The sequence below is a fragment of the Coenobita brevimanus genome, chromosome 63, assembly GCF_032717465.1.
Source record: "Coenobita brevimanus isolate Jiangsu-jjx chromosome 63, ASM3271746v2, whole genome shotgun sequence".
NCBI classification, from domain to species: Eukaryota; Metazoa; Arthropoda; class Malacostraca; order Decapoda; family Coenobitidae; genus Coenobita; species Coenobita brevimanus.
Window position 1 is genome coordinate 20,723,240 of NC_137016.1, and position 10,925 is coordinate 20,734,164.

A 10,925-nucleotide genomic window follows, 5' to 3' on the forward strand; every position below is an offset into this window, starting at 1 on the left:
ACTCCCTCACCCCTAGTCCCACCTTCCATTCCTGTATCTGGTTTTGTTGTTATCCTGCTATTCTCCATCATTGTGTGTGTGTGTGTGTGTCATCTCTTCTCCTAGTACGTCTTCCAGTATCTGTTCTCTCGTCTCAGCCTCATTTCATTGTTCTCTGGATTTGACGTCATCCTGACCCGGATCCGGAGCCACTCGAAAATTTAATCAGTTCTTTCTTGGTCCAAGACCTACCTTTCCACAAAATTTCATTGAAATGTCCTTGAAATTCAGAACTTTTGGAAATATTGTGCGGGATACTCCGGATCCGGATCCGCCCCCAAAGTAAATTATTTCTTCACTGGCCCATGACCCACCCTTCCATAAAACTTCATCAAAATTCGTTTTTAACTTTTTGAGCAATTCCGGATCCGGATCCGTTGCTATAGGATCCGGATCCGTTCCAGATCCTCCCCCAAATGTAATCAATTCTTTCTTGGCCCATGGCCCACCCTTCCACAGAATTTCATCAAAATCCATTCATAACTTTTTGAGTGATTCTACCAACAGACACACAAGAAACCAACCAACTCGAGGTAAAACATAACCGCCCTGATGGAGGTGATAAGCCGGCAGTCAAGTTGTTAGAGTGGGAAAAAAAAACAATTATTCGTCCTGCAGTGTACAGTACCTGATGATAATGATGATGATGATGATGACGATGATGATTTTATTATTATTATTATTATTATTATTATTATTATTAATAGTAGTAGTAGTAGCAGTAATAATAATAATAATAATAATAATAATAATAATAATAAAATAATAATAACAACAACAACAATAATAATAATATTAATAATAATAAATAATAATAATAATAATAAAAATGATGATGATGATGATGATGATGATGATGAACACCAAAACGTGGTTATCACTAGTATTGTCAAAGCTACAGCTAGCCTGTGAACATCGTTGGAAAGCTTATGAAAAAGTGACAGGTGTTTTCGAAGTAGCTTTTGTCAAATTTCGCCAACATATTGCTAAAAAAAAAAAAAAAAACTAAATTTAGCACCAGAATTTTCTCTTCATTTTTCTGGGTCCAACTTCAGACTAGAGTAATGGTGATTGTGATTTTTTCTTTGCCGCTCCTCCTTCCTTCATTTTCTTTCTTTCCCCTCTCTCATCCGATAAATACATTATCCTCCTTACGCCTGTCTTGATTTTCTTACTTTTTCCTGCTCTTCCCCTTCCTATAACTCGTTCTAAACCCTCCACACGTCTCCCCAGACTCCTTTCCTCATTTACCTCCTTCTTTTTGCTTTGTTTTCCGTTTATTTCACAGGTCTTCATATTTTCAATCCGGTGATATTGCTACTTTTATTCCTGCTGTCTCCAAGCGATTTCATTCAGCTTATTATAGACGTTAAGAAGTTCTTCCCTCTCCCCCTCCTTCTTCATATCTTATTCCCAGTGGGTCTCATCATTTGTCCCAAGCCAGTCATCCCTTGTTGCCTCTCTTCCTTTATTTCATTCAGTTTATGCTCAGACTTAATTCTTGTTTTCCCTGTCTTTCAGCTCTCTTCCTTTCTCCTCTCTCATTTCCCGTATTTCCTCGTTTTTTCCCTTGACTTGCATTTTCTTCTATTGCTCTTGCTTCGTTCATTCCTTGACATTGCCTTACATACCCTTGTATTTCTCTTCTTCTTTCTGTCATTCATTTATGCTTTTCTTTCCTAAATACCCAGCATTCATTTTTCCATTCAGCTCTTCTCTTTTTTTTAGCAGCTTCAGTTGCCTTCAGCATGATTCTTCTTCCTAGTCTACTCATCCCTCCCTCTCCTCCCCTTCACCTCTATTTTTCTCTCCCGTAGCACTCCTCCTTCTGCTCCCTTTTCCTCTCTCCCTCCCCTCTCCACTCCCCTCCCCCCCCCCTTTTTTTTTATGCGAGGAAGAAGGAACCAAAAAGGCCATGAGCCCGCAGTAACAGTTCCCTCCAAGAGAAAAACAAAATACAATAGAGAGCCAAATTCAAGATCCGATCATTTTGAGATGCCTGGACACACTGCGGTTGAAAGACTGGAGATCATAGGCAGCAGGAAATACAGACAGAGGGAGACAGTTCCAGAGCTGACCTGTTGCATAAATGAAAGACTGGGAGTAACGGTTAACTCTTGCATTAGAGAGTTGGACAGAAAAGGGATGAGAGTTTGCTGCCAGACGGGTGCTACGCGCCCGTCGTAGAGATGGAGGAATGCAAGCAGACAGTTCAGAGGAGCAGTGACCATTAAAGTAGCGATAGAAAAGAGATAAAGATGCAACAGTGCGGTGAAGAGACAGAGGTTGAAGGGAGTCAGTAAGAGGAGGAGAGTTAATGAGACGAAAAAGCCTTTGACTCCACCCTATTGAGAAGAGCTGTATGTGGGGAGCCTCCCCACACATGAGAGTTGTACTCCACACAGAGGCGGATAAAACCCCTGTATAGAGTCAACAATTGTGCAGGGGTAAAGAAAGAGCGGAGTCAGCTTAGCACACCCAATCTCTTGGAAGCAGATTTTACAAGAGATGTAATATGATCTTTCCAAGATAAGTCCCGAGTAAATGAAACCCCAAGCATGTTCAAGGATGATGCAGGATTAAGCTGAATATTATTAAACATTAGTGGGTATACCTGTGGAAGATTTTGTCTGGTTGATAGGTGTAAGAACTGAGTCTTAGATGCATTAAAAACAACCATATTATTTTACCCCAGTCAGAGATACGAGCCAAGTCAGACATTAGGTGTCCCATAGCCTCATCCCTTGTTTGTTGAAGCAACTGTTGAGATGGGCGTTGCGGGAACCGAATGGAAAGGTGAAGGGTGGCGTCATCAGCGTATGAGTGGATAGGGTTAGATGTACAGCTTAGAAGATCATTGATGAATAAAAGGAAGAGAGTTGGTGATAGACAGAGCCCTGAGGAACACCACTGTTGATAGATCTAGGAGAAGAACGATGGCCGTCTACAACAGCGGCTATAGAACGACCAGAAAGGAAGCTAGCGATGAAGGCACAGATAGAAGGATATAAACCGTAGGAGGGCAGTTTGGAAATTAAAGATTTATGCCAAACTCGATCGAAAGCCTTTGAGATGTCAAGTGCAATGGCAAAGCTTTCGCCAAAGTCCCGAAAGGAGGATGACCAGGAATCTGAAAGGTAGGTGAGAAGATCGCCAGTGGAGCGTCCCTGACGGAACACATACTGACGATCGGAAAGAAGGTTGTGATAGGAAAGATGCCTTAAAATTTTTCTATTAAGAATTGACTCGAAAACTTTTGAAATACAGGACGTTAAAGCAATTGGACGATAGTTGGAGGGTTGGGAGTGGTCACCCTTCTTTGGGACTGGCTGAATGAGAGCAAACTTCCAGCAAGAAGGAAAGGTACAAGTTGACAGACAAAGGCGAAACAGTTTGCCTAGACAGGTTGTAAGCACAGAAGCACAGTTCTTGAGAACAATAGGAGGGACCCCATCAGGCCCATATGCCTTGTTAGTACTGAGGCCAGTGATGGCAGAAAATACATCAACTGAAGAAATTTTAATGTCAGCCATGAGGAAGTCAGAGGGGGGAAGTGATGGAGGAACAGCACCGGAATCGTCTAAGGTGGAATTGGAGGAGAAAGTCTGTGCGAAGAGATCTGCTTTATCAGTAGAAGAAATAGCTACAGAACCATCAGAGTAGAAAAGAGGAGGAAAGGTGTTGGGTGGTTTAATAAGGCATAGATCTTGGCTTACTGGAACAGGTGGTGAGGTTGGGTATTGTTGTGTGGGATGGGTGGGGTTGGCTTTGGGTGGTGGTGATATGGGAGAGAGTAAATTAAATCATGGGGGGGATACGAAGGGGTGAGGGATTTTTAGTTTGTGGTTTGGGGGAGGGAGTATGAGTTTGGTGGTGATGATGTTGGTGAGATAAGTGAAGTCGTGGTGGAGATAGTGTGGGTGGGTTGGTTTGTGGTGCTGGGAGGGATTGTGATTGTGGTGGTGATGATATTGGTTGTCAGATCGTGGAGGGGACAGAATGGGTGGTTTAGTTTGTGGTGTGTAGGAAGGATTGTGATTGTGATGGGACAGAAAGTATTTTATGACAGAGAGGAGGAATTTGGCTGTAGGGGTTAGAGATGGTAGGGAGGATGGGTTGAGCTAGTGGATTGGTAGTTGTTAATGGAAGGATGAAACGTGATACAGTTGATACAGTTAAATCGTGGATAGAGGGATATTATTTTTTTCCCATACTCTGGGCATAGGCTCATCTCCACCTCCCGGTATTTCTTCTACATACCATACACCTCCACATGTCACCACTTCGGTGCTAACACTCACCGTCCATACTGAATACATGCTAGGGCTGTCTCGCACGAGCCTGATGCACTGGTATTAGTGTGGGTATTTTGACGACATGTCGGTGGGTCTTCTGGTAGAGTAGTCTGCATTATGAAATTCAAATCCTTAAACCGTTCCCTGCCCCAGCCGGAATTCGAACCTGGGCCAATTAGAAATGCAAGCCACCTCTCTACCGATTCAGCCACCGCCTTCCCCTATAGTTGGAGAGAATGCGTGGTAAGAAGAGTGAAGTTTTAATATGATAGGGTGAGATAGTGGACAGGAGTTAGAGGGATGAGGTGGAGATGATGAGGTTGTGGAGAGAGAAGTTAAGTGTGTGGGGTGATGTGGTGTGTAGACGGGTGTTTGTACGTGAGGTGTGATGGAAATGTTGGGGTGGGATGGTAGATAGAAGAGAGATGGTTAGAGTGGTGAAGTGTGAAGGGAATGATGGAGTGGGATGGTATAAATATAGAAAGGAAATGGTTAGAGTGGTGAAGTGTGAAGGGGATGATGGAGTGGGATGATATATAGAAAGGAAATGGTTAGAGTGGTGAAGTGTGAAGGGGATGATGGAGTGGGATGGTATACAGAAGAGAAATGGTTAGAGTGGTGAAGTGTGAAGGGGATGATGGAGTGGGATGATATATAGAAAGGAAATGGTTAGAGTGGTGAAGTGTGATGGGAATAATGGAGTGGGATGGTAGATAGAAGGGAGGTGGGTTGCAAGGTCCAGGTGTGGTAGAGGTGATATGGTAATGTAGTGGACGAAGGTGTGTTGTTTGGACTGTTTGGGTGGACTGGGAGTGATGGAGTGGGATGGTTGATGAAATGGAGTTGGCTGGAGGAATGAAATATGGTGGAGGTAAGGTGAAGATGAAGTGTGTTGGTGACGTGATTGAGAGTTTCCAGCGATTATTGTAAATAATAATACGAATACTATACTGTACCTTTTTCTATAGGACGAGAAATCTTGAAGCTGAAGCTTATTAGATCAGAAAGGAATATAGTAAAAAACATATGGAATTTAACAGAAGCAGGTCAGGATGTATAAGTTAAGGAAATAAAATGAAGAAATATGTACCCATTAACATTTTCCCCTGCTTCTACAGCGCTCTCAGCCGGATTAAAAAAAAATTTGGTGTTGAAATAGAATACTAGAATTATTACCACGATTAGAGGGTTATTGGCGACTAGCTTATACTCACTCAGCTCCTATGACCCACTCTTAGCTAAATATAATTGCCTGGCGACGGCTTGAGTTGCTCCGACCATGAATGTGTTGACGAGGAGAAAAGAAAATGACTGATAAAGAAAGCTAAATGAGGGGTAACGATACTGGAGGAAAAATGTGAGAGGAAAAATGGAAAAAGGATCAGGAGGGAGGTGTGGGAAACGAGGGAAGCTTTGGATGAGGTCAGGTGGATTAGAAGAAAAGTTGGTGATATATCAGAGGAATAGAAAGTGGGTCCACGAGATAGAGGGATTAGAGAGAGAGAGAGAGAGAGAGAGAGAGAGAGAGAGAGAGAGAGAGAGAGAGAAAATGAAAAGAAATGGAAGGTAGTAAGAAAATGGGAATGAAAGAAAATGGAATGATGACAGGAAAAATGGAAGGAGAATAAGAAAATAGTGTAAGAAAAATGAGAAATGGACGGAAGAGAAGGGAAAATAGAAATAGAATAAGGAAAAGGTAAAAGTAAGACGAGTTTTAAATGAAAATAAAACTGGGCCATTAAGAAAGAGGAAGAGGAAGGGATTTAAGAGGAAAAAGACTCGAAAGGAAGTAGGAAGGACTCAGGAAGGGGAAGCCTGGAGCACCAAAGTTACCCTCTGTTGATTTTCGTTGTTTTTTTATTCGTTTCTCTCTAATTAGTTTGGTGGGGCTTTTATCATTTTCATATCCTCGCCGGTAGCAGTAAATTTTCAAATCTATTTTACCCATGTAAAAATTTGAAGTATTGGAAGGAACGGTAGAAAAAAATATATGATGCAGAGTATTCATATTTTAATAATTTTAGTGACAGCGTTGCCCCATCGCTCGTTACAATAGTAGTCTTACTGTATGAACGGCAGGAATCTCTTTTTCTGACTTCCTGTACCAGCCCCCCAAAATTGTTCGTTGACCTTAACAACATAGAACAAGAAGCAAGATCAGTGTTGCAACAAACAGCATCTCTTGTCCAGACGTTTCCATATATTGAACTACGTAATCTTCAGTGGATCTAAAAAGAGATAAAATGACCTGAACTGTTTGAGCTTCAGCTCATCGTACAGTACATAAAAAAAAAGAAAAAAGAATAACGTAGTTAAATTATACAGTATAATTAAAGGAACACCAAACTGACAACTGTTTAGGGCCGGTTTTCATTTATAAATTCGAATGGTTTATAGTATTCTGGGGTTCTTACTGGCATATGTATCTATTATACAGAAGTTTGGGGATCAACAGAAGTATTACAGTGATATGAATGTTCCCTTACCGTTGAGTGAGGGAACACTCATATCACTGTATTGTTCAGGGTCACCATACCGACTGAAAACTTGGCAGCAAGTTTGACTAATAAATGAAGTAGGTGGGGGAATTAATCATCAAACATCATTACCTCTTAAACACCCTTCGCACTGCTGGTGAATATTAATACTTTCTGCTCAATCTTTTAATTGTGTTTGACTCCGAACATGGAGTGAATAGTCCGTTTCCTGAGACCCAACAGTTCTGCTACTTGCCACATACCTTCACATGTAATTGCTTCGGTACCAATACTCTCTGTTTTTAATTATATGGCCGTCTGTCTGTCTGTAATGATATTTCCTTGCATGGGTGTAAAGCAAGATCAGTAAACTCTGCTTGTGCGATATTCATATAAATTTCTTGCCCCAGCTCGGACTGAACTTTGATCCTTTCGAACATGGACGGGTTCTGTCTCTCCACCTGACCCTCACATCCCGCAGTGTGACGCGCCTTCACGCCTTTAGCAGCTTTTCCCTGGGTAAGAGGTAGGGAGGAAAGCGATGAGACAGGGAGGGAGGAATAGAACCAGCGAGAAGGGTGTAGGGTGAATATATTTGCATGTAGTGCGTCCTTGATCATAAGTTAAAAAATCAGCACAAGGGCATGATGATCGGGCAGGGCAGGGCGGGGGATGAGAGCACTGACACATAACACTCCACTGTTTGGATTACCAACGCAAAACCCACAATGCAAGGGCGGTATGTTGTGCTGCCCTCTATTGCAAAAAGAATTACAGGGTTGAGTAACACACACACAAAACAAAAAATAAATAAATAAAAGTTACGTGAAAACATGACGAACATAGTATAGCCTACACAGTTGTTTTTCTGACAGTACTCAAAAGACATATACCCAACCAGACAAATTCGAATTGTATCTCTGTATATACAGATGCTTTTCTTACCGTACACAAAAAATACGTACAATCAAACAATTTCGAGTTTTATATCTGTGTTGTGTTCAAGTGAGGTGGAAGCAGGCCAGACAGTGTTATTATTATTATTATTTTTTTTTTAGCCACTTCAGTAAGCAAATATTAATTTTGTAGTCTTGTTGGTATCGTGATTTGATTAAACCCACAGGGGAACGGTAGTGTGATTTGCCAGGGTTACTCCTGTGTTATGCGGAAAAGATAGCAGGATTGAAGAATTTAGAATGGTGAAAAAAGAAGAAAATCAAACGACTTCTCGCTTTATTTATATCATGTGCTGTTGCCGGGACTTGAAACCTGCCAAACATAAATTAGCCAACACATTGTATCGTTAACTCCTTCACTGCGATGATGTCTTTTTTTAGTGTTATGTCCCCATCCCACATTGCCACAGGCTCCAACAGCAGTAGTTCAGTATAGAAAGGACGTTGCCCAGTGAGTTGTTCTCCTTATGGTCTCTCCTTATGTTCAGCCTTTCGGTGTACAGCACACAAAATCAGCTGAGGGAAAAAGAAACACTGGCTTCTTAAAGTTCGCTGTCTTTATTTTCCAAATAATTCAAATTAATGCTTTCCAACTTCACTTCACTGTTCTCACAAGCACTGGAGCCATACAAACTTTACTGCTTTTACACTTAATGCTTGAAAACACTTCATTGTTATTACACTTAATGCTTGTCAACACTGTTATTACACTTAATGCTTGCCAACACTTTACTGTCATTACACCATGCCACGTTGAGTACACCGCTTCCCGTCCGGTCAGCGAAGTTAAGCAACGTTGGGTCTGGTTAGTACTTGGATGGGTGACTGCCTGGGAACACCAGATGCTGTTGGCGTCCCTACGTGTCAAGTGGGGTTGGTGGAGGATTAGTGCCCCTCCTTGTAAAACAATTAACTCTAAGCCATTGGCCACCCTGTTTGGGATACATGGCGTCTGGCAATGAATGGATGGACACTTAATGCTTGCCAACACTTCACTGTTTTCACAAGTACTGAAAATAAGCAGTCTTCTCTGACACTGCACTACACTCAAACTGAACCAAAAACTGACCGAACACGTTCTAGTCTCTTATCCATTCTTATATAACCTTCCTTGTTTTTCCAACATTCTAGAACATGCTGGTCTTGTACCTGCCCCTAACAACAACAGTTACCAATTCGGAGACAACCATAACATGCAAGTTTTCTTACAATACCATACAAACTTAATTTCAATTACATAATTTAACAATCATGTAAACAAAACATTATTGAGAAAAAGAGCATAAAAATAAATGTATAACTTACGAAACAACTACGCTTATAAACAACAGGCAAACTGGCAACTCTGACTCGTACCGATATCGGAACTACCATACGCGAAACGCCGAGAAGCTTCTCGAACTCCTTACTGGCAAATCCCGCTTCTTAACTCTACTCCCTCCCTAGTTCTTTGTTGTCCCGACAAAACTACACAATATATACAAACATAATTAATCCTAGTGAAACATCTAACTGTACACAAAATAATTCTTCAACTTATCAAGTCTTCTTCTATGCCACTTCTGACCATGTCCTTGTTCCTCCACACAGTGCACTCCTCCTGGAAGGTCTTGGTCCTCTTCTTGATTCGCTTCTTGTCTTGGGAAACTGTCACCATTCTCTTACACCTCAGCTCCTTGGTCCTTCTCAACATCCTCGGCAGCGGGTGAGCTCAATTCCTGAGAGATGTCCCACCTGTACTGTCCTGGCCCATGATACTGCCACAGACGATTCACGTGTACCGCCTTCGGGCGAGACTTCCTGCCTCCCTGAGTCTGATATGCTACGTCTGATAGGTGGTCCAACACAGTGTAAGGCCCATCCCATGGGCCCTGCAGCTTCAGTGACTGTCCCTTCTTTCGCTGAGGATTGTATAACCAAATTTGATCACCATCCTTGAAGCTCACTTCACTTGCCTTGGCATCATACTTGCACTTCATCACCTCTCCTGAAAATTTGAGGTCTCCCAGCACTTGATGTTGTACCTCAGCCAGCTTTTCTTGAAGATGCTTCACATAGCTGGAGGTGTCTGTAGGCAGCTGTTCACCAGATGGTCTCCCCATTAACAAGTCAATGGGTAAATGTAACTCATGGCCCAACATCAGTTTTGCAGGGGTGTAGCCGGTAGACTCATGGGATGCAGACCAATATGCCATCAGCAACACAGGTAATTTCTGGTCCCATTCTGTTTGTTCATCTACTCAGTACTTGGCCAGTACATGCCCCAGGGTCCAATTGAATTTCTCCACAATCCCATCTGACTGTGGCCTTAGTGGGGTCGTCCTGGTCTTCTTGATCCCCAATAACTTGCAGCATTCACGGAACACAACAGAATCGAAATTTCTACTCAGGTCTTGTGGCATCCCAAAACGACAGAAAAAATGGTCAACCAACACCCGAGCAACAGTCGCAGCCTCTTGATCGGGGATGGTATAGGCTTCTGGCCACTTTGTGAAGTCCATGGTGACACAAAAATACCGGTTTCCTCTTTCAGTGAATGGCAAGGGTCCGACAACGTCCACCGCCACTTTTTCCATCGCTGCATCCACTTGCTACAGCTGGAGAGAGACACAACCATGTTTCTTGGGTCCCTTCTTGGCACAGCATACATCACAGGCCCGACACCATTCTTCAGCATCCTGACGCATGCCAATCCAGTAGAACCTCTGTCACAGCTGGCTTAGAGTTTTCTTCACTCCCAGGTGCCCACTAGTGATCTGGTCATGGGACTCATCCAAGATCTCAGACCTCATCTTCGGAACCATCAGTTGCCAATACATGCTGAGGCCATTGGGTGTCTCCCAGTGATGCTCCAGTATTCTGTTGTTCAAACAAAGAAGGTCCTGCTGACTCCAGTAGCTCTTGGTGACAGGGCTTAAACTGGAAACTTCTTCCCAAGATGATCGCACTGTATTCTCCTGCAGCCACTCTAGCACTGGCTGTAAATCTGCCTCTGTTTGCATCTTCTTCAGGTCTTCTGCATCAGACACTGACCTTGTCACAACCCTGCAATGACATTTCTTGCCGAGATTCCCATTCTTACTACACTCCTTGCCGTCTGTTCTTCCGTTTTCTCGCACACTATTCATCAAGGTTCTCCTGCATTTCTTCAGTGGTGG

The 10,925-nt window shown here is 42.6% G+C and overlaps 1 pseudogene; it reads left to right on the forward strand.

Moving 5' to 3' along the window:
- The first annotated feature begins 8,501 nt into the window (after window positions 1-8,501).
- LOC145404570 (5S ribosomal RNA) lies at window positions 8,502-8,621 on the forward strand (annotated as a pseudogene).
- The last annotated feature ends 2,304 nt before the right edge of the window (window positions 8,622-10,925 follow it).